At 54.0% G+C, this 24,459-nt stretch overlaps 1 long non-coding RNA gene and 1 pseudogene across 1 annotated transcript; one reads left to right on the top strand and one right to left on the bottom strand.

The window, feature by feature from the left end:
• Positions 1 to 15,725: 15,725 nt before the first annotated feature.
• On the top strand, positions 15,726 to 18,651 carry LOC119439900 (uncharacterized). The gene is made up of 3 exons (XR_007465793.1): positions 15,726 to 16,628; positions 17,112 to 17,318; positions 18,175 to 18,651. It is a non-coding gene; the product is annotated as an uncharacterized LOC119439900 (long non-coding RNA).
• Positions 18,652 to 19,689: 1,038 nt separating this feature from the next.
• Positions 19,690 to 22,626, bottom strand: LOC125942854 (uncharacterized; annotated as a pseudogene).
• Between the last annotated feature and the right edge of the window lie 1,833 nt (positions 22,627 to 24,459).

Below are 24,459 nucleotides of genomic sequence, written 5' to 3'. Positions count from 1 at the left end.
AGGCCTGTTTATCTTGGGATACACAGGTGAATGTAATCTGCAAAAAACTATCTCATGCATCTGGACTGATGGCACGTTGTCGCACAATTTTTCCGACATCTGTCAAAATTCAAATATATCATGCACTCTTCCAGGCACATATCAACTACTGCAGCCTAGTATGGCAAACAACTAATAAGACAAATAGTATGAAAATCCACGTGTTACAAAAAAAGATAGTTCGATACATTGCAAACATTCCGTACTTATCACACACTGGCGTTGCATTTCACGCCTATAAGATTATGGCCTCTCATCACATATACAACTTTCGTATCTTACGCTCGTTCTATTTTTCGGCTAGCTCCATTCACGAATTCCTTACACACACAGATTCATTAAAACCCGCACTAAGTAACAAATGCACACGAAACACGGACCTGTGGTTCACACCGCGTTTCCGCACGAACTACAAGTTACAAACTCTGGAACATAATTTACCTAGTATCTTAAACAGGTACAAGCACACCATGGGCTTTACTTTGAAACAGCTTAAAGATTATTTCCGAAACATGTAGCCTTATAATGCTGTTAACTATCAGGATGCAATTGAAAATTGTACAAGTGGTATTTTAAATCGCGACTAAACTTTTCAAACCTAAATTATTGTTCGAAATGGATTTGTTATAAATTTTTACTGTTTGGTATATCTGTGATCTGTTGGTATATCTGTGATCTGTTAGTCTAATCGGTTTATTTGTGTATTTACAATATATACGTGTGTTAGTATATTGTGAGTATATGTGCAAGAATATGTGCATGTAAACTGTATGTGGTATTAATGGTTGTTTTTCTTTTTCATCAGTCTGTTTGATCTCCAGAACGTCACCACTGCTAAAAGTTTTTAGGTTGCCCGGGCCTAGTCAAGCTGTAAAAAAACAGCTTTTTGCCCAGGTATCCCTTCCAGAAATCTGTATTTTGTTTTCTGGAAAATAAAACTGTAATGAATGAATGATGCCAAGTTGCAGCATGTGTTCGAACACCACGCGAGCGATCTTGAGTTTCTCCAGGGACGGGGTTGGAAATAGACTAGTGGGCTGGAGGTGACCATGTGATGGCACACGTCATGTTGCACCGGTTGCGTCCAGTCCGGCAGGCGCGTCAAGGTGGGAAACTCGCGTAGGAGCGCGGAGAAAGGTTCGTTCAACATGACATAAATAGGCGCGATCGGTAATGTGCCTGATGATGGGACGCCGGGAACGGATAGCTGGGTCACAGAGTCGATGAGACGGCGTCGTTGAACGTCGACAAGGAATCCGTAGTTGTGCAAGAAGTCTGCTCCAATGACTGCACGACGGACATCTGCCACCAGGAAAATCCATCGGAACGCTCGTCGAAGGTTTAGCATGACGGAGCGTGACGAGAAAACTGGAATCCTGGTGCCGTTGACGGCTTGCAAAAACGACACAGGCGTCATTTTTCGGTCGGAGTGGTGGGCGGGGAGCATGCTGACGTCAGCTCCTGGGTCGACTAACCAACGTTACCCCGTAACTCTGTCCGTCACGTAGAAAAGGCGACTTGTGCGTTGGGCCGGACCCACTCGTCGCCGTTAGAGGTAGGCCGTCCTGTTTCCCTGCCAAACACAGGGACGCCGACAGTGACGAGCGTCGTTTCCAAAACGGCGGTGGTAGTAGCAAACGCCAGACGTTGTAGTTGATGTTTCATTGCGGCTGCCCCTGCGTCTTGATTTGCTGGAACTACGACTGCGTGGGCGACGAGATGACGTGCGGCGATGTTCTGCTGCACAGATGATGCGTCAGGCGCTCACACAAGGAGTCGAGCGGAGATTGCGCTGCTGAAGAGCAGGGAAGGGTTTGCAGGGCGATTGTATTGTCACCCGGAGACGGTGTCGTGGCTGCCATGGTTGGGGTGGCTACTTCCATGCCTTTGTCGGCCAAAGCGGCAAGTCCGGTAAGACCCATGGTAGAGGCTGTCGCCAGGATCATCTGCACGTTAGCCGGGCGTCGTTCGCGCAACAGCGTGTAGTCGATGGATCTCATGTTGTCTCCGAGCAGCTGCCTCAATCGGCGAAGAATTTGACTAGGGCGTCGGTCGCAGACTTCTTCAGCGGACAGAAGCTGCTGGATGCGAGAACGCTGTGAAGCTGCTGTGCTCTGTAGCAGGGCTGCCTTGAGATCGTCATAGGCGGTGGTAGACAATAGGGCGCTCAACAAATCTGCTACTTCGTCAGGGGCGCCGGGCGAGAGCGCTGCAACGGCGTAATGAAACTTTGAGGCTTGAGAGCGGCTACCTGCGACTTCAAATTGCGATTCGGCCTGAAGAAACCACGCCGAACGATTCTGGTCCCAGTACTGTGGGAGGCGGATGGCAATGGCTGAATAGGAAGACTCACCGCGTTCGTCGGAAGGGTTCTGGCCTTGAGCTCTTGTAGCGTTGGTCTGGTCCATGGTCGTCTTTACCACAGGAGCGTATGGCAGTATCACGTCCGGCTCACCAAACTGTGGCGACGAGCGACCAAGTAGACCGGTAAAGTCTCAGGCTCTCGCGGGAGAGGAAAAAATTTACTCCATCTCCCGCTCAAGGGAACCATGTGTGGATGCGAAGCAGCTGGGAGATAGAGCAGGGCGGTTAGCCTGAGCGGGAGATGGTTTCGCGGCAGCGGCCCGAGCGCTCATCGCGGCGCTGCACAGGAGAGAGAATTAAAGCCCCTTTAGAGAGAATGAGGCGCGCGCGCTCCGTCATTTTCATACCGCGGATCTACCATGGCGCCCCCAGCGGAGTATACAGCTTGAGCGGGAGATGGTTTCGCGGCAGCGGCCCGAGCGCTCATCGCGGCGCGGCACAGGAGAGAGAATTAAAGCCTCTTTAGACAGAATGAGGCGCGCGCGCTCCGTCATTTTCATACCGCGGAACTACCATGGCGCCCCCAGCGGAGCATGCAGCTTGAGCGGGAGATGGTTTCGCGGCAGTGGCCCGAGCGCTCATCGCGGCGCTGCACAGGAGAGAGAATTAAAGCCCCTTTAGAGAGAATGAGGCGCGCGCGCTCCGTCATTTTCATACCGCGGAACTACCATGGCGCCCCCAGCGGAGTATAGAGCTTGAGTGGGAGATGGTTTCGCGGCAGCTCCCCTAGCGCTCATCGCGGCGCTGCACAGGAGAGAGAAATAAAGCCCCTTTAGAGAGAATGAGGCGCGTGTGCTCCGTCATTTTCATACCGCGGAACTACCATGGCGCCCCCAGCGAAGTATACAGCTCGAGCGGGAGATGGTTTCGCGGCAGCGCCCCGAGCGCTCATCGCGGCGCTGCACAGGAGAGAGAATTAAAGCCCCTTTAGAGAGAATGAGGCGCGTGCGCTCCGTCATTTTCATACCGCGGAACTACCATGGCACCCCCAGCGGAGTATACAGCTTGAGTGGGCGATGGTTTCGCGGCAGCACCCCGAGCGCTCATCACGGCGCTGCACACGAGAGAGAATTAAAGCCCCTTTAGAGAGAATGAGGCGCGTGCGCTCCGTCATTTTCATACCGCGGAACTACCATGGCGCCCCCAGCGGAGTATACAGCTTGAGTGGGCGATGGTTTCACGGCAGCGGCCAGAGCGCTCATCGCGGCGCTGCACAGGAGAGAGAATTAAAGCCCCTTTAGAGATAATGAGGCGGGTGCGCTCCGTCATTTTCATACCGCGGAACTACCATGGCACCCCCAGCGGAGTATACAGCTTGAGTGGGCGATGGTTTCGCGGCAGCGCCCCGAGCGCTCATCGCGGCGCTGCAAGGAGAGAGAATTAAAGCCCCTTTACAGAGAATGAGGCGCGTGCGCTCCGTCATTTTCACACCGCGGAACTACCATGGCGCCGCCAGCGGAGTATACAGCTTGAGTGGGCGATGGTTTCACGGCAGCGGCCAGAGCGCTCATCGCGGCGCTGCACAGGAGAGAGAATTAAAGCCCCTTTAGAGATAATGAGGCGGGTGCGCTCCGTCATTTTCATACCGCGGAACTACCATGGCACCCCCAGCGGAGTATACAGCTTGAGTGGGCGATGGTTTCGCGGCAGCGCCCCGAGCGCTCATCGCGGCGCTGCAAGGAGAGAGAATTAAAGCCCCTTTAGAGAGAATGAGGCGCGTGCGATCCGTCATTTTCATACCGCGGAACTACCATGGCGCCTCCAGCGGAGTATACAGCTTGAGCGGGAGATGATTTCGCCGCAGCGGCCCGAGCGCTCATCGTGGCGCGGTACAGGAGAGAGAATTAAACCCCTTTAGAGAGAATGAGGCGCGTGCGCTCCGTCATTTTCATATCGCGGAACTACCATGGCGCCCCCAGCGGAGTATACAGCTTGAGCGGGAGATGGTTTCGCGGCAGCGGCCCGAGCGCTCATCGCGGCGCGGCACAGGAGAGAGAATTAAAGCCCCTTTAGAGATAATGAGGCGCGTGTGCTCCGTCATTTTCATACTGCGGAACTACCATGGCGCCCCCAGCGGAGTATACAGCTTGAGCGGGAGATGGTTTCGCGGTAGCGGCCCGAGCGCTCATCGCGGCGCGGCACAGGAGAGAGAGTTAAAGCCCCTTTAGAGATAATGAGGCGCGTGCGCTCCGTCATTTTCATATCGCGGAACTACCATGGCGCCCCCAGCGGAGCATAAAGCTTGAGCGGGAGATGGTTTCGCGGCAGCGGCCCGAGCGCTCATCGCGGCGCGGTACAGGAGAGAGAATTAAACCCCTTTAGAGAGAATGAGGCGCGTGCGCTCAGTCATTTTCATATCGCGGAACTACCATGGCGCCCCCAGCGGAGTATACAGCTTGAGCGGGAGATGGTTTCGCGGCAGCGGCCCGAGCGCTCATCGCGGCCCGGCACAGGAGAGAGAATTAAAGCCCCTTTAGAGATAATGAGGCGCGTGCGCTCCGTCATTTTCATATTGCGGAACTACCATGGCGCCCCCAGCGGAGTATACAGCTCGAGCGGGAGATGGTTTCGCGGCAGCGCCCCGAGCGCTCATCGCGGCGCTGTACAGAAGAGAGAATTAAAGCCCCTTTAGAGAGAATGAGGCGCGTGCGCTCCGTCATTTTCATACCGCGGAACTACCACGGCGCCCCCAGCGGAGTATACAGCTTGAGTGGGCGATGGTTTCGCGGCAGCGCCCCGAGCGCTCATCGCGCCGCTGCACAGGAGAGAGAAATAAAGCCCCTTTAGAGAGAATGAGGCGCGTGCGCTCCGTCATTTTCACACCGCGGAACTACCATGGCGCCCCCAGCGGAGTATACAGCTTGAGTGGGCGATGGTTTCGCGGCAGCGCCCCGAGCGCTCATCGCGGCGCTGTACAGGAGAGAGAATTAAAGCCCCTTTAGAGAGAATGAGGCGCGTGCGCTCCGTCATTTTCATACCGCGGAACTACCATGGCGCCCCCAGCGAAGTATACAGCTCGAGCGGGAGATGGTTTCGCGGCAGCGCCCCGAGCGCTCATCGCGGCGCTGTACAGGAGAGAGAATTAAAGCCCCTTTAGAGAGAATGAGGCGCGTGCGCTCCGTCATTTTCATACCGCGGAACTACCACGGCGCCCCCAGCGGAGTATACAGCTTGAGTGGGCGATGGTTTCGCGGCAGCGCCCCTAGCGCTCATCGCGGCGCTGCACAGAAGAGAGAATTAAAGCCCCTTTAGAGATAATGAGGCGCGTGCGCTCCATCATTTTCATACCGCGCAACGACCATGGCGCCCCCAGCGGAGCATACAGCTTGAGTGGGCGATGGTTTCGCGGCAGCGCCCCGAGCGCTCATCGCGGCGCTGCACAGGAGAGAGAATTAAAGCCTCTTTAGAGAGAATGAGGCGCGTGCGCTCCATCATTTTCATACCGCGGAACTACCGTGGCGCCCCCAGCGGAGTATACAGCTTGAGTGGGCGATGGTTTCGCGGCAGCGCCCCGAGCGCTCATCGCGGCGCTGCACAGGAGAGAGAATTAAAGCCCCTTTAGAGAGAATGAGGCGCGTGCGCTCCGTCATTTTCATACCGCGGAACTACCATGGCACCCCCAGCGGAGTATACAGCTTGAGTGGGCGATGGTTTCGCGGCAGCGCCCCGAGCGCTCATCGCGGCGCTGCACAGGAGAGAATTAAAGCCCCTTTAGAGAGAATGAGGCGCGTGCGCTCCGTCATTTTCATACCGCGGAACTACCATGGCGCCCCCAGCGGAGTATACAGCTTGAGTGGGCGATGGTTTCACGGCAGCGGCCCGAGCGCTCATCGCGGCGCTGCACGGGAGAGAGAATTAAAGCCCCTTTAGAGATAATGAGGCGCGTGCGCTCCGTCATTTTCATACCGCGGAACTACCATGGCACCCCAGTGGAGTATACAGCTTGAGTGGGCGATGGTTTCGCGGCAGCGCCCCGAGCGCTCATCGCGGCGCTGCAAGGAGAGAGAATTAAAGCCCCTTTAGAGAGAATGAGGCGCGTGCAATCCGTCATTTTCATACCGCGGAACTACCATGGCGCCCCCAGCGGAGTATACAGCTTGAGCGGGAGATGATTTCGCCACAGCAGCCCGAGCGCTCATCGCGGCGCGGTACAGGAGAGAGAATTAAACCCCTTTAGAGAGAATGAGGCGCGTGCGCTCCGACATTTTCATATCGCGGAACTACCATGGCGCCCCCAGCGGAGTATACAGCTTGAGCGGGAGATGGTTTCGCGGCAGCGGCCCGATCGCTCATCGCGGCGCGGCACAGGAGAGAGAATTAAAGCCCCTTTAGAGAGAATGAGGCGCGTGCGCTCCGTCATTTTCATACCGCGGAACTACCATGGCGCCCCCAGCGGAGTATACAGCTTGAGTGGGCGATGGTTTCGCGGCAGCGCCCCTAGCGCTCATCGCGGCGCTGCACAGAAGAGAGAATTGAAGCCCCTTTAGAGATAATGAGGTGCGTGCGCTCCATAATTTTCATACCGCGCAACTACCATGGTGCCCCCAGCGGAGTATACAGCTTGAGTGGGCGATGGTTTCGCGGCAGCGCCCCGAGCGCTAATCGCGGCGCTGCACAGGAGAGAGAATTAAAGCCTCTTTAGAGAGAATGAGGCGCGTGCGCTCCATCATTTTCATACCGCGGAACTACCGTGGCGCCCCCAGCGGAGTATACAGCTTGAGTGGGCGATGGTTTCGCGGCAGCGCCCCGAGCGCTCATCGCGGCGCTGCACAGGAGAGAGAATTAAAGCCCCTTTAGAGAGAATGAGGCGCGTGCGCTCCGTCATTTTCATACCGCGGAACTACCATGGCGCCCCCAGCGGAGTATACAGCTTGAGTGGGCGATGGTTTCGCGGCAGCGCCCCGAGCGCTCATCGCGGCGCTGCACAGGAGAGAGAATTAAAGCCCCTTTAGAGAGAATGAGGCGCGTGCGCTCCGTCATTTTCATACCGCGGAACTACCATGGCGCCCCCAGCGGAGTATACAGCTTGAGTGGGCGATGGTTTCGCGGCAGCGCCCCGAGCGCTCATCGCGGCGCTGCACAGGAGAGAGAATTAAAGCCCCTTTAGAGAGAATGAGGCGCGTGCGCTCCGTCATTTTCATACCGCGGAACTACCATGGCGCCCCCAGCGGAGTATACAGCTTGAGTGGGCGATGGTTTCGCGGCAGCGCCCCGAGCGCTCATCGCGGCGCTGTACAGGAGAGAGAATTAAAGCCCCTTTAGAGAGAATGAGGCGCGTGCGCTCCGTCATTTTCATACCGCGGAACTACCACTGGCGCCCCCAGCGGAGTATACAGCTTGAGTGGGCGATGGTTTCGCGGCAGCGCCCCGAGCGCTCATCGCGGCGCTGCACAGGAGAGAGAATTAAAGCCCCTTTAGAGATAATGAGGCGCGTGCGCTCCGTCATTTTCATACCGCGGAACTACCATGGCGCCCCCAGCGGAGTATACAGCTTGAGTGGGCGATGGTTTCGCGGCAGCGCCCCGAGCGCTCATCGCGGCGCTGCACAGGAGAGAGAATTAAAGCCCCTTTAGAGAGAATGAGGCGCGTGCGCTCCGTCATTTTCATACCGCGGAACTACCATGGCGCCCCCAGCGGAGTATACAGCTTGAGTGGGCGATGGTTTCGCGGCAGCGCCCCGAGCGCTCATCGCGGCGCTGCACAGGAGAGAGAATTAAAGCCCCTTTAGAGAGAATGAGGCGCGTGCGCTCCGTCATTTTCATACCGCGGAACTACCATGGCACCCCCAGCGGAGTATACAGCTTGAGTGGGCGATGGTTTCGCGGCAGCGCCCCGAGCGCTCATCGCGGCGCTGCACAGGAGAGAGAATTAAAGCCCCTTTAGAGAGAATGAGGCGCGTGCGCTCCGTCATTTTCATACCGCGGAACTACCATGGCGCCCCCAGCGGAGTATACAGCTTGAGTGGGCGATGGTTTCAGCGGCAGCGGCCCGAGCGCTCATCGCGGCGCTGCACAGGAGAGAGAATTAAAGCCCCTTTAGAGATAATGAGGCGCGTGCGCTCCGTCATTTTCATACCGCGGAACTACCATGGCACCCCAGCGGAGTATACAGCTTGAGTGGGCGATGGTTTCGCGGCAGCGCCCCGAGCGCTCATCGCGGCGCTGCACAGGAGAGAGAATTAAAGCCCCTTTAGAGAGAATGAGGCGCGTGCGCTCCGTCATTTTCATACCGCGGAACTACCATGGCGCCCCCAGCGGAGTATGCAGCTTGAGCGGGAGATGATTTCGCGGCAGCAGCCCGACCGCTCATCGCGGCGCGGTACAGGAGAGAGAATTAAAGCCCCTTTAGAGAGAATGAGGCGCGTGCGCTCCGATCATTTTCATATCGCGGAACTACCATGGCGCCCCCAGCGGAGTATACAGCTTGAGCGGGAGATGGTTTCGCGGCAGCGGCCCGAGCGCTCATCGCGGCGCGGCACAGGAGAGAGAATTAAAGCCCCTTTAGAGAGAATGAGGCGCGTGCGCTCCGTCATTTTCATACCGCGGAACTACCATGGCGCCCCCAGCGGAGTATACAGCTTGAGTGGGCGATGGTTTCGCGGCAGCGCCCGAGCGCTCATCGCGGCGCTGCACAGGAGAGAGAATTAAGCCCCTTTAGAGATAATGAGGCGCGTGCGCTCCATCATTTTCATACCGCGGAACTACCATGGCGCCCCCAGCGGAGTATACAGCTTGAGTGGGCGATGGTTTCGCGGCAGCGCCCCGAGCGCTAATCGCGGCGCTGCACAGGAGAGAGAATTAAAGCCCTTTAGAGAGAATGAGGCGCGTGCGCTCCATCATTTTCATACCGCGGAACTACCGTGGCGCCCCCAGCGGAGTATACAGCTTGAGTGGGCGATGGTTTCGCGGCAGCGCCCCGAGCGCTCATCGCGGCGCTGCACAGGAGAGAGAATTAAAGCCCCTTTAGAGAGAATGAGGCGCGTGCGCTCCGTCATTTTCATACCGCGGAACTACCATGGCACCCCCAGCGGAGTATACAGCTTGAGTGGGCGATGGTTTCGCGGCAGCGCCCCGAGCGCTCATCGCGGCGCTGCACAGGAGAGAGAATTAAAGCCCCTTTAGAGAGAATGAGGCGCGTGCGCTCCGTCATTTTCATACCGCGGAACTACCATGGCGCCCCCAGCGGAGTATACAGCTTGAGTGGGCGATGGTTTCACGGCAGCGGCCCGAGCGCTCATCGCGGCGCTGCACAGGAGAGAGAATTAAAGCCCCTTTAGAGATAATGAGGCGCGTGCGCTCCGTCATTTTCATACCGCGGAACTACCATGGCGCCCCCAGCGGAGTATACAGCTTGAGTGGGCGATGGTTTCGCGGCAGCGCCCCGAGCGCTCATCGCGGCGCGGCACAGGAGAGAGAATTAAAGCCCCTTTAGAGAGAATGAGGCGCGTGCGCTCCGTCATTTTCATACCGCGGAACTACCATGGCGCCCCCAGCGGAGTATACAGCTTGAGTGGGCGATGGTTTCGCGGCAGCGGCCCCGAGCGCTCATCGCGGCGCTGCACAGGAGAGAGAATTAAAGCCCCTTTAGAGAGAATGAGGCGCGTGCGCTCCGTCATTTTCATACTGCGGAACTACCATGGCGCCCCCAGCGGAGTATACAGCTTGAGCGGGAGATGGTTTCGCGGTAGCGGCCCGAGCGCTCATCGCGGCGCGGCACAGGAGAGAGAGTTAAAGCCCCTTTAGAGATAATGAGGCGCGTGCGCTCCGTCATTTTCATATCGCGGAACTACCATGGCGCCCCCAGCGGAGTATAAAGCTTGAGCGGGAGATGGTTTCGCGGCAGCGGCCCGAGCGCTCATCGCGGCGCGGCACAGGAGAGAGAATTAAAGCCCCTTTAGAGATAATGAGGCGCGTGCGCTCCGTCATTTTCATACCGCGGAACTACCATGGCGCCCCCAGCGGAGTATACAGCTTGAGCGGGAGATGGTTTCGCGGCAGCGGCCCGATCGCTCATCGCGGCGCGGCACAGGAGAGAGAATTAAAGCCCCTTTAGAGAGAATGAGGCACGTGCGCTCCGTCATTTTCATACCGCGGAACTACCATGGCGCCCCCAGCGGAGTATACAGCTTGAGTGGGCGATGGTTTCGCGGCAGCGGCCCGAGCGCTCATCGCGGCGCTGCACGGGAGAGAGAATTAAAGCCCCTTTAGAGATAATGAGGCGCGTGCGCTCCGTCATTTTCATACCGCGGAACTACCATGGCACCCCAGTGGAGTATACAGCTTGAGTGGGCGATGGTTTCGCGGCAGCGCCCCGAGCGCTCATCGCGGCGCTGCAAGGAGAGAGAATTAAAGCCCCTTTAGAGAGAATGAGGCGCGTGCAATCCGTCATTTTCATACCGCGGAACTACCATGGCGCCCCCAGCGGAGTATACAGCTTGAGCGGGAGATGATTTCGCCACAGCAGCCCGAGCGCTCATCGCGGCGCGGTACAGGAGAGAGAATTAAACCCCTTTAGAGAGAATGAGGCGCGTGCGCTCCGACATTTTCATATCGCGGAACTACCATGGCGCCCCCAGCGGAGTATACAGCTTGAGCGGGAGATGGTTTCGCGGCAGCGGCCCGATCGCTCATCGCGGCGCGGCACAGGAGAGAGAATTAAAGCCCCTTTAGAGAGAATGAGGCGCGTGCGCTCCGTCATTTTCATACCGCGGAACTACCATGGCGCCCCCAGCGGAGTATACAGCTTGAGTGGGCGATGGTTTCGCGGCAGCGCCCCTAGCGCTCATCGCGGCGCTGCACAGAAGAGAGAATTGAAGCCCCTTTAGAGATAATGAGGTGCGTGCGCTCCATAATTTTCATACCGCGCAACTACCATGGTGCCCCCAGCGGAGTATACAGCTTGAGTGGGCGATGGTTTCGCGGCAGCGCCCCGAGCGCTAATCGCGGCGCTGCACAGGAGAGAGAATTAAAGCCTCTTTAGAGAGAATGAGGCGCGTGCGCTCCATCATTTTCATACCGCGGAACTACCGTGGCGCCCCCAGCGGAGTATACAGCTTGAGTGGGCGATGGTTTCGCGGCAGCGCCCCGAGCGCTCATCGCAGCGCTGCACAGGAGAGAGAATTAAAGCCCCTTTAGAGAGAATGAGGCGCGTGCGCTCCGTCATTTTCATACCGCGGAACTACCATGACACCCCCAGCGGAGTATACAGCTTGAGTGGGCGATGGTTTCGCGGCAGCGCCCCGAGCGCTCATCGCGGCGCTGCACAGGAGAGAGAATTAAAGCCCCTTTAGAGAGAATGAGGCGCGTGTGCTCCGTCATTTTCATACCGCGGAACTACCATGGCGCCCCCAGCGGAGTATACAGCTTGAGTGGGCGATGGTTTCACGGCAGCGGCCCGAGCGCTCATCGCGGCGCTGCACAGGAGAGAGAATTAAAGCCCCTTTAGAGATAATGAGGCGCGTGCGCTGCGTCATTTTCATACCGCGGAACTACCATGGCGCCCCCAGCGGAGTATACAGCTTGAGTGGGCGATGGTTTCGCGGCAGCGCCCCGAGCGCTTATCGCGGCGCGGCAAGGAGAGAGAATTAAAGCGCCTTTAGAGAGAATGAGGCGCGTGCGCTCCATCATTTTCATACCGCGGAACTACCGTGGCGCCCCCAGCGGAGTATACAGCTTGAGTGGGCGATGGTTTCGCGGCAGCGCCCCGAGCGCTCATCGCGGCGCTGCACAGGAGAGAGAATTAAAGCCCCTTTAGAGAGAATGAGGCGCGTGCGCTCCGTCATTTTCATACCGCGGAACTACCATGGCACCCCCAGCGGAGTATACAGCTTGAGTGGGCGATGGTTTCGCGGCAGCGCCCCGAGCGCTCATCGCGGCGCTGCACAGGAGAGAGAATTAAAGCCCCTTTAGAGAGAATGAGGCGCGTGCGCTCCGTCATTTTCATACCGCGGAACTACCATGGCGCCCCCAGCGGAGTATACAGCTTGAGTGGGCGATGGTTTCACGGCAGCGGCCCGAGCGCTCATCGCGGCGCTGCACGGGAGAGAGAATTAAAGCCCCTTTAGAGATAATGAGGCGCGTGCGCTCCGTCATTTTCATACCGCGGAACTACCATGGCACCCCAGTGGAGTATACAGCTTGAGTGGGCGATGGTTTCGCGGCAGCGCCCCTAGCGCTCATCGCGGTGCTGCAAGGAGAGAGAATTAAAGCCCCTTTAGAGAGAATGAGGCGCGTGCAATCCGTCATTTTCATACCGCGGAACTACCATGGCGCCCCCAGCGGAGTATACAGCTTGAGCGGGAGATGATTTCGCCGCAGCGGCCCGAGCGCTCATCGCGGCGCGGTACAGGAGAGAGAATTAAACCCCTTTAGAGAGAATGAGGCGCGTGCGCTCCGTCATTTTCATATCGCGGAACTACCATGGCGCCCCCAGCGGAGTATACAGCTTGAGCGGGAGATGGTTTCGCGGCAGCGGACCGAGCGCTCGTCGCGGCGCGGCACAGGAGAGAGAATTAAAGCCCCTTTAGAGATAATGAGGCGCGTGCGCTCCGTCATTTTCATACTGCGGAACTACCATGGCGCCCCCAGCGGAGTATACAGCTTGAGCGGGAGATGGTTTCGCGGTAGCGGCCCGAGCGCTCATCGCGGCGCGGCACAGGAGAGAGAGTTAAAGCCCCTTTAGAGATAATGAGGCGCGTGCGCTCCGTCATTTTCATATCGCGGAACTACCATGGCGCCCCCAGCGGAGTATAAAGCTTGAGCGGGAGATGGTTTCGCGGCAGCGGCCCGAGCGCTCATCGCGGCGCGGCACAGGAGAGAGAATTAAAGCCCCTTTAGAGATAATGAGGCGCGTGCGCTCCGTCATTTTCATACCGCGGAACTACCATGGCGCCCCCAGCGGAGTATACAGCTTGAGCGGGAGATGGTTTCGCGGCAGCGGCCCGATCGCTCATCGCGGCGCGGCACAGGAGAGAGAATTAAAGCCCCTTTAGAGAGAATGAGGCACGTGCGCTCCGTCATTTTCATACCGCGGAACTACCATGGCGCCCCCAGCGGAGTATACAGCTTGAGTGGGCGATGGTTTCGCGGCAGCGCCCCTAGCGCTCATCGCGGCGCTACACAGAAGAGAGAATTAAAGCCCCTTTAGAGATAATGAGGTGCGTGCGCTCCATCATTTTCATACCGCGGAACTACCATGGCGCCCCCAGCGGAGTATACAGCTTGAGTGGGCGATGGTTTCGCGGCAGCGCCCCGAGCGCTAATCGCGGCGCTGCACAGGAGAGAGAATTAAAGCCTCTTTAGAGAGAATGAGGCGCGTGCGCTCCATCATTTTCATACCGCGGAACTACCGTGGCGCCCCCAGCGGAGTATACAGCTTGAGTGGGCGATGGTTTCACGGCAGCGGCCCGAGCGCTCATCGCGGCGCTACACAGAAGAGAGAATTAAAGCCCCTTTAGAGATAATGAGGTGCGTGCGCTCCGTCATTTTCATACTGCGGAACTACCATGGCGCCCCCAGCGGAGTATACAGCTTGAGTGGGCGATGGTTTCACGGCAGCGGCCCGAGCGCTCATCGCGGCGCTACACAGAAGAGAGAATTAAAGCCCCTTTAGAGATAATGAGGTGCGTGCGCTCCGTCATTTTCATACTGCGGAACTACCATGGCGCCCCCAGCGGAGTATACAGCTTGAGTGGGCGATGGTTTCGCGGCAGCGCCCCGAGCGCTAATCGCGGCGCTGCACAGGAGAGAGAATTAAAGCCTCTTTAGAGAGAATGAGGCGCGTGCGCTCCATCATTTTCATACCGCGGAACTACCGTGGCGCCCCCAGCGGAGTATACAGCTTGAGTGGGCGATGGTTTCGCGGCAGCGCCCCGAGCGCTCATCGCAGCGCTGCACAGGAGAGAGAATTAAAGCGCCTTTAGAGAGAATGAGGCGCGTGCGCTCTGTCATTTTCATACCGCGGAACTACCATGGCACCCCCAGCGGAGTATACAGCTTGAGTGGGCGATGGTTTCGCGGCAGTGCCCCGAGCGCTCATCGCGGTGCTGCACAGAAGAGAGAATTAAAGCCCCTTTAGAGAGAATGAGGCGCGTGTGCTCCGTCATTTTCATACCGCGGAACTACCATGGCGCCCCCAGCGGAGTATACAGCTTGAGTGGGCGATGGTTTCACGGCAGCGGCCCGAGCGCTCATCGCGGCGCTGCACAGGAGAGAGAATTAAAGCCCCTTTAGAGATAATGAGGCGCGTGCGCTCCGTCATTTTCATACCGCGGAACTACCATGGCGCCCCCAGCGGAGTATACAGCTTGAGTGGGCGATGGTTTCGCGGCAGCGCCCCGAGCGCTCATCGCGGCGCTGCAAGGAGAGAGAATTAAAGCCCCTTTAGAGAGAATGAGGCGCGTGCGCTCCGTCATTTTCATACCGCGGAACTACCATGGCGCCCCCAGCGGAGTATACAGCTTGAGCGGGAGATGATTTCGCCGCAGCGGCCCGAGCGCTCATCGCGGCGCGGTACAGGAGAGAGAATTAAACCCCTTTAGAGAGAATGAGGCGCGTGCGCTCCGTCATTTTCATATCGCGGAACTACCATGGCGCCCCCAGCTGAGTATACAGCTTGAGCGGGAGATGGTTTCGCGGCAGCGGCCCGAGCGCTCATCGCGGCGCGGCACAGGAGAGAGAATTAAAGCCCCTTTAGAGATAATGAGGCGCGTGCGCTCCGTCATTTTCATATTGCGGAACTACCATGGCGCCCCCAGCGGAGTATACAGCTTGAGCGGGAGATGGTTTCGCGGTAGCGGCCCGAGCGCTCATCGCGGCTCGGCACAGGAGAGAGAGTTAAAGCCCCTTTAGAGATAATGAGGCGCGTGCACTCCGTCATTTTCATATCGCGGAACTACCATGGCGCCCCCAGCGGAGTATAAAGCTTGAGCGGGAGATGGTTTGCGGGCAGCGGCCCGAGCGCTCATCGCGGCGCGGCACAGGAGAGAGAATTAAAGCCCCTTTAGAGATAATGAGGCGCGTGTGCTCCGTCATTTTCATACCGCGGAACTACCATGGCGCCCCCAGCGGAGTATACAGCTTGAGCGGGAGATGGTTTCGCGGCAGCGCCCCTAGCGCTCATCGCGGCGCTGCACAGAAGAGAGAATTAAAGCCCCTTTAGAGATAATGAGGTGCGTGCGCTCCATAATTTTCATACCGCGCAACTACCATGGCGCCCCCAGCGGAGTATACAGCTTGAGTGGGCGATGGTTTCGCGGCAGCGCCCCGAGCGCTAATCGCGGCGCTGCACAGGAGAGAAAATTGAAGCCCCTTTAGAGATAATAGACAGTTTTAGCAGACCGATTTTACGGTCCGCTCGCGTCCCGCTCATCCGCTTGGCCTTAGCGGAGCGACAACGCGCTATTCGTGTTTTAGCTAACCGTGTCTCCGGCGCGGTCGAGCGGAGGCCTATCTCTTGGCTTGCAGCGCCATCTGGCAATTTCGCCCAATACTGCGTTAAAAAAGAAACGCAATAATTTTGTTTCTTTTTACTACAGTAATGCGAAGGCTTTATTGAAATAGCGTTAATTAATTTATTTTTGTGTTTTTGTTGCGGAAACTTGACGCGTGACCATTTTTTTCATAAACGCGCCCCTTGGCTTGGCTGCAAGCTACAATTATCCAATCCAGAGTGCCTGGTGCCCTGTGATTTTCTGCAGCTGCCGTCCTGTGATCCTCTTCGAATTTTTTTGCAAACGTGCTACGTACGTCATCCGAACAAGAATGCAGAGTGTGTTGCAAGACCCCTTTCTTCTCTCACAACTGCGGTGGAGAGACATCGAGGACCTGCTTGTAACAGAAGTGTTTTCGGTGAAGCGGCGTGAACCCCTTTCGGCTAGTGGGCTTCTGAACATCGATCTTATGAATGCTGGCGTGTTTCGCACATACTTTCGATTCGAAAAAAACGATATAGGCAGGTTGAAGACCGCTTTGCTGATACCGGACACCATTTACACTGCTCAGAGGATAACTGTGTCGGGAGAAGAGGCACTTTGCATAACTTTGCGCAGGCTTGCGTACCCGAACAGGTTGAGTGATCTGGAGAGCCTTTTTGGGAGGCACTACTCTGTGATTTCAGTGGTGACTAACCATGTGCTTGGGCACATAGAAAACAACTTTGGGCACCTTCTCCGCGACGTCAACAACCACAAGTGGCTGGATCTCGCTGCCTTGCAAGAATTCTCACACGTAAGCAACATGTCCTAATTTGTACATTTGTCTGTTCAAGCAGGATTTTCCCATTGGATGATAGCATTTATGCAAAGCGCAGACTCGACTATGCCGGAGCTAGGTCATAGAAATATTTCATATAACAGAGTATTCGAAATGTACACTTCATTATGTGTGCTAAGAAAATGTGTTAAATGAGACAAATGCGCTTCATCCTTATATACCAAGCTGTTTCTGTGTTATATATCTTATTGTGTGGATTTGTGCGGTTGTGTTAGTGATTCTGTCTATCTTATATTTGTGTAGCAAACGTACTGCGCTGACAATTTTTGGTTCCTGTACGAGCCTAATTAAAAGAGACGCACGTTATTTTACCTAGAAGTTTCACTCACACTTTTTCCACAGGCCCATTTCCTAGCCTACTCAGCTAAGGTTCCGTATGGGTGCTCCTTAAAGTCTGACTGCTGATTTATTAAAATTTTCTTTTATTCCCACTTGCAGGCCATTCATTCAAAGGGAGCGCCCCTCACCAACTGCTGGGGATTCATTGATGGCACGGCACGCCCTATATGCCGGCCTTCACAAAACCAGAAAATATTTTTTTCTGGGCCAAGCGCACCCATGCCGTCAAGTACCAATCTATAATGTGCCCTAATGGAATCATTGCCCAGCTGAGGGCACCGTACTATGGCAGTCGACACGATTCAGGTACTTTTTTTTCAGCAATTGGCCAACGTGCTTTGTTTAATGAAAAAAAGAAAAAGAACAGCCTGCAGATGAATCGCCCAGTGGAAATGAATGTTATGCGAAGAAGTGTGCGGGGAGCCTACCAAGTTAACGAAACGACCATGAGAGCACCAAGACGTAGGCAGCTGTTTCGTGACTTAAATGGCACGCATGTCGTGACCTATCATTTATGTTCATGATACACTCTTGTCATACTATGTCAGTTTTGGTACCTACCAAGTTAACCAAACGACCATGAGAACACAAGACGTAGGCGGCTGTTTCATGACCTACATGACACACGTATCATGATAATCATGTCATGACCTATCATTTATGTTCGTGATACACCCTTATTATACTATGCCAATTTTCGTACATACCTGCATACCAACTTAACAAAACGACCTAGAAAGCACCAAGACGTAGGTGGCTAGATAGACAGATATAGTCGAAATGGAAAATGTCCGGTAAGGAATGCTTCGCATTAATAAAAGGAAACAGTAGTTGCTGAAGGATAAATCTGGCACCAGAGTCTTACTCAAGTTGTCGCCAGCACCGGCAAGTCGTTATGGTGTATTGATAGACAAGAATGTATTCAGAGTGGTAGAACTGAATATTTGCTAACAAGGGAAAATGACACAGTCAATGGTATATGGAGAATGGTTTTTGCTAAGTCACTTTGTTCAAGCATTGTCGCCAGGCTTTTTCCTTGTTTACAAAGCGTGCATTTTTCTTAACAATCCATCTTTTAATGGCCCCTGTGCTTTGTTAAGAATAAGACTACATACTTGTTAACACTGACGTGAACACATTTTTGCCTCGTTTTCCGTTCTAGGCATACTGCGAAGAAGCAACACCTACCCGCAGCTGGAGAGGCTTGTGAAGAGGCACCATTATTGCCTCTACGGTGATCCAGCATATCCCTTGAGGCCCCTTTTTCTGAAGCCGTACGGTGGCACTTGTCTCACTGATGCGCAGCAAGCTTTTAACAAATCCATGAGTTCGGTGAGACAGGCCGTCGAGTGGGGCTTTGGAAAAATTGTCGGGCTGTTTGCATTTGTTGATTTAAAAAAAAACCAGAAAGTATTTGTCCAAAATGTACCTCGCATGTACAAAGTGACCGGCATACTTTCAAACCGCCACACCTGTGTATATGGTTCACAGGTTTCTGAATACTTTGGTGTAGCGCCTCCGTGTCTGGGGGACTATCTCACATGCAAAGAATAATAAAGTGTCTGTGTGTCACACAACATGTGTGAACTCAAAAAATATTGCACTTGATTCGTTCATACAAATCTGCACAGTACAACCAGCCTCTCATATGCCTTTCAGAAAATACTAAAATCCTTTTAAACCAGTTATCGGCAGTCCTGTAGGCATTACGTAATCAAGGATTAGAGAGCAAACAGGGGTAGCTGATGTAATAGTTGACGTTAAGAAGAAATTGAGCTGGACAGGCCATGTAAGGCAAAGAACAGATAATGAAGTGGTTCATTAGAGGTGCAGAATGGGTGCCAAGGGAAGTGCATGCGAGGACGGCATAGAATGAGGTGCTGTTATTAAGTCGGGGAATGTGCACGCATAAGTTCGAATCAGCTAATTCAAGAGTGGTGTAAATGAAAATCATAGGAAGAGGCCATCGTACTGCAGTGGAAATAAAATGAGGCTGATGAAATTCTTAGCAGGTATTAAAAAAGTAGCACATTAAGGTGATGTGCACATAGCTACTGAGAAAGAGGTGGTCCAAGGTATGTTTAGTAAATTGGCATGAAAACACTATTTGAGTGACACACCATAGAAAGCAATGTATTTCACAAATCAAATACATGAGCATTCTTCACGGTCATTTCGTTCCAAGCGTTCCATCAGCCGCTGCCTTTCTTCTCTTCACACCTGTTTTGGCGAAAAGCAATGAATAATGAAATAGTGGATAGCGATAGATATTTTGCAAACGATTAAGTGCACAGTCAACACTGACTTACTATAAATGTGCTTAGCACAATGTACAAGAGCATGTCGTGTCTCTTCTCTGTGTCATTTCTTCAATTCCTTCATGTTCTTAGCAGCAAGAAAAGCACCTACTTGCCCAAAAAACAAGTTCTTTTAAACAGCGATAAACAGCGACTGCGGGTACATTTCAAAAAATTAATTCTGGTACTGAACACACTACTTTTGTGTCAAAGCATGTAGGCCTTAGATGCAGGAATAAATGGAATAAACCTGGAATTGTAAAATGGAATTGTCACGCTGCACGGCGCAGCCGAAGGAAGAACAAGGGTGCGCGAGCAGCTGGCCGCTGCCTGTTGGGCTTGGATGACCGTCCTGTCCCTTGCGCTACGCTAACCATCCATCATTGTTGTAAATAAATCCATCCCATTCATTACAATATTATCATCTGGCACTAATGAGACGCTGGTAAGTGTACATTCAAACTAGAGTACATTTCGAATGCAATAACTAGCACAAACTCCTAGATGAATATTTCTCACATACCTGTGTTTTTCCTCTTCAAACATGAGACGCCTCTCGTCGTATTCGAGTCTCCTTTTCGTTAGGGCAAGTTCTTCCTTTCGAAGCAGAAATTCGTGTTCCTCTCGTTTTGCCAGAAACTCTAATGCTAAAGACTGTAGGGCTCTCAATCCTGTGAATGAAAAAAAAAACATTGGTAAACTTGTCTGCTCTTATAAACTAGGTGTTTCAGCGAACGCTTTCAAAAATTTTGAAATGTTGACTGTGACAGGTAGCGCAATTCTAGCGCATGAGCTGGTCTACTCTCAGAGGCAGACATTACTTGCACAAAAATTGAAATGCATAATCGAGTAATGAAAAAAATAACTCATTTAGAGTTTAATAATTGCCGTGTCGACCATATTTCAATTTACAGGATGACACCAGTTTTGAAATATTTATTCCCGAACTTTCTCGCAGAAATGCCTTGGTTACTTTTGGGCTTCATATCATAGTGCATTCAGTTTAACAACATGCTTCAAAGAGTACAAACTGTTTCACCCAGAAAAAAAACAATGTACGAATTGTGCACAACCACCTGCAACCAAGAAAAAATTGTTTCAATGCAATGAGGTAGTGGTGCCCTATGAATGGGTAGATCCTGCACAGGTGGTATGCCAATAGGGTTCTTGCAGTAGCTGTGAGAGATCGTGGCATTGCTCTTTTGCGGTGAAAGCAACATTTTTTTATTTGCTTGCCTGTGGCATCATGATAATTTGTAGCATTACAGCACTTTGCAACATTGCACTGAAGCCTTCTTTAATGAAGAAAAAATTCCAGAATTTATGTGGTTTCGAACAACGAGCTCCACGGATCTGAAACAGGTGCTCTACACTACTGTGCGACGGCAGTGCATAAAAGATGAACAAAAGTTGCGTTGCTATGAGTTCTGCAATGAATTTAGGTGGTGACAATAAAGCTGCCCATAAGATGTTTCATTTCACTCTTCCCTCCAGTCATGCTTGGACTAAGTTGCACTGCACATTTAGACGCTATACATTACTATTTTTGTTACCTCTTGGAGCTGCTAGAGCATAACGACGCTTCCTTTGAACCTGCTGCCTTTCCTGCAGCTGTGGTCCTAAAGCCTCAGCATCATCAGACACCTGTGTTGTGCAGTCATCAGCTGGCCCGTTGTCTTCACGCAACGAAGTGTGGCAAATCACTCTTTCGGGGGCAGGCAATTCCTCCTTTTGGTCGTACAGGCCCAAAAGAAGTTGTGATGCAGGTGATCGGCTTTCTGCAAATGAAATGCAGTGAAATTTAAAAATATAAGATACAGCAATACTGAAATGTTGCGCATTGGAAGCCAGAACTGCGAGTAAGTGATAAATTGGGTACCTTAGACTTCAAAATTCGTGATACGTGACTCATACATTATGTTTCTGGTGATGTTAGCAGTTGCTTTAGTCCTCTATAATTGCATATACAACAGTAAGATGCAGTTGAGATGAGCTTAATGAGCATTGATGATTAGCCTTGTTTATAATGAAGACTCAAGAAGTTTCATCGCAGTCACACGCGAGGACAAGCAAGTGGACTCACAAACACTACTGTTTCTTGACTTGCTTGTCCCTGTCTAGCCACTGTATTGAATCATTCTTAAACTTAAATGCGAGCATGTTTGGGTTCTGGAAAAGCGCAGACACCAACAAAGCAGTTGACAATGCAAACGGAACAAAAGCACTCAAATGTGCACATCAAGCAGTGAGGCTTGATTCTGCACACATGAATAAAAATTTATAAAAACGAATGACAGTACTAGCAACTGGCTGCTCTCTTTAAAACAAATAAAACCACGGTTTTTTACACCGGCATCTTTTAAATGAGCAGTGAATTCTGCTACTTCATCATAAATACACTAACGCAGTGAGCAAAGTATATATAGCTACAACCAAAGCTATCATCGCTTAGTCTATGTACTGATTTGAGCACTTACCTTGAGCGCATGTGAATCTAACCTACAGCATCCACTCAAGGCCCACACCATTATAATTGTCGGATAATACAATAAGCATTCAACTATACTCTAGAGCATAATTTTCGTCATCTTGGGGCTGTACACATGTCAACAAACAGCCACCAAACCCTAAGAAGCAATTATGCATGCTTATAAGTGTCAAATAATTGTTATCACCTGGAAGAGTGCACACGAGCTATTTGCATTATAGTACACATTTAAATAAAGCTGCACCGCAGACAGTGATAACGTTAGTGAAATTGTAAGGCTACACCGCTCACCACTCGTCTCTCCATTTCCGGACTGACTTTCTGGCGAAGTCACAAGCAAAGAGTCAGCAGCGGAGTCGCTCAGTTGCTGCGCGACACGCAGTTCGGCGGCGGCTGTCCGTGGAGCATGACAAGCCTGCTTCCCCGTCGTCCCATTTCCTTTTCTCGGCTTAGTCCGAGGCTCGTAGCCGTGTTCACGGGCCAGATCGGATACTTCTTGCAGCAGCTGCTGCAGCTCTCCGTACTGCTCTTCTGTTCAAGACCTGGCAGTAGTGCAAAGCGCATGTTGGCCACTCAGTTGGTGTCACGAAAACATGCATGCCGTATAGACCGGAACGTCGTCGCCGCCCCGCTCACAAGCCGTGGCGCGATGTCGCTCTGAGCCGTCAAGGCTAATTATGCGTCGTGCCACACAAAATAGTGACCGATTAGACAACAAATTCACTTACCTGCGGAGGTTGGCCGTGTCTTCCCGCCGGAAATATCCCAGAAGCAGCTCCATGCGCTCTCTTACGGCTCGCAGCGTGAGCTCCCGGTTTATGGCTGCCATGACATGTTTTAAAACGTCCTCTCACAAGCGTGGGTCTGCGAACGGATTAACTGCGACCACTTCACGTAGAAGGCACAAGTCTTCGTTCTTGCGAAAGTGCTTGCGCTTTGGGCGCTGAGTAGCTGTGTCGCCAGAGCAGATACTCGCACTCGCGGCACCGGGGGCAGCCATTTTGTCTGTCTCTCTCGCCGCGCTGGAGCGCTCCGCTGGGCTAGCTTTCTAGCGGAACGGAGGCACCCCTCCGCTCACGCGCTCGCTGGCAGAGCGGAGCGGAGAGAAGAAAACGTTCTGCTAAAACTGCCTAATGAGGCGCGTGCGCCCTGTCATTTTCATATCGCGGAACTACCATGGCGCCCCCAGCGGAGTATACAGCTTGAGCGGGAGATGGTTTCGCGGTAGCGGCCCGAGCGCTCATAGCGGCGCGGCACAGGAGAGAGAATTAAAGCCCCTTTAGAGAGAATGAGGCGCGCGCGCTCCGTCATTTTCATACCGCGGATCCACCATGGCGCCCCCAGCGGAGTATACAGCTTGAGCGGGAGATGGTTTCGCGGCAGCGGCCCGAGCGCTCATAGCGGCGCGGCACAGGAGAGAGAATTAAAGCCCTTTAGAGAGAATGAGGCGCGCGCGCTCCGTCATTTTCATACCGCGGATCCACCATGGCGCCCCCAGCGGAGTATACAGCTTGAGCGGGAGATGGTTTCGCGGCAGCGGCCCGAGCGCTCATAGCGGCGCGGCACAGGAGAGAGAATTAAAGCCCCTTTAGAGAGAATGAGGCGCGCGCGCTCCGTCATTTTCATACCGCGGATCCACCATGGCGCCCCCAGCGGAGTATACAGCTTGAGCGGGAGATGGTTTCGCGGCAGCGGCCCGAGCGCTCATAGCGGCGCGGCACAGGAGAGAGAATTAAAGCCCCTTTAGAGAGAATGAGGCGCGCGCGCTCCGTCATTTTCATACCGCGGATCCACCATGGCGCCCCCAGCGGAGTATACAGCTTGAGCGGGAGATGGTTTCGCGGCAGCGGCCCGAGCGCTCATAGCGGCGCGGCACAGGAGAGAGAATTAAAGCCCCTTTAGAGAGAATGAGGCGCGCGCGCTCCGTCATTTTCATACCGCGGATCCACCATGGCGCCCCCAGCGGAGTATACAGCTTGAGCGGGAGATGGTTTCGCGGCAGCGGCCCGAGCGCTCATAGCGGCGCGGCACAGGAGAGAGAATTAAAGCCCCTTTAGAGAGAATGAGGCGCGCGCGCTCCGTCATTTTCATACCGCGGATCCACCATGGCGCCCCCAGCGGAGTATACAGCTTGAGCGGGAGATGGTTTCGCGGCAGCGGCCCGAGCGCTCATAGCGGCGCGGCACAGGAGAGAGAATTAAAGCCCCTTTAGAGAGAATGAGGCGCGCGCGCTCCGTCATTTTCATACCGCGGATCCACCATGGCGCCCCCAGCGGAGTATACAGCTTGAGCGGGAGATGGTTTCGCGGCAGCGGCCCGAGCGCTCATAGCGGCGCGGCACAGGAGAGAGAATTAAAGCCCCTTTAGAGAGAATGAGGCGCGCGCGCTCCGTCATTTTCATACCGCGGATCCACCATGGCGCCCCCAGCGGAGTATACAGCTTGAGCGGGAGATGGTTTCGCGGCAGCGGCCCGAGCGCTCATCGCGGCGCGGCACAGGAGAGAGAATTAAAGCCCCTTTAGAGAAAATGAGGCGCGCGCGCTCCGTCATTTTCATACCGCGGATCCACCATGGCGCCCCCAGCGGAGTATACAGCTTGAGCGGGAGATGGTTTCGCGGTAGCGGCCCGAGCGCTCATCGCGGCGCGGCACAGGAGAGAGAA

The sequence above is a fragment of the Dermacentor silvarum genome, chromosome 2, assembly GCF_013339745.2.
Source record: "Dermacentor silvarum isolate Dsil-2018 chromosome 2, BIME_Dsil_1.4, whole genome shotgun sequence".
Lineage (NCBI taxonomy): Eukaryota > Metazoa > Arthropoda > Arachnida > Ixodida > Ixodidae > Dermacentor > Dermacentor silvarum.
The sequence above is the reverse complement of the archived record's forward strand: the minus strand, read 5'-3'. Positions and strand labels throughout refer to the sequence as shown.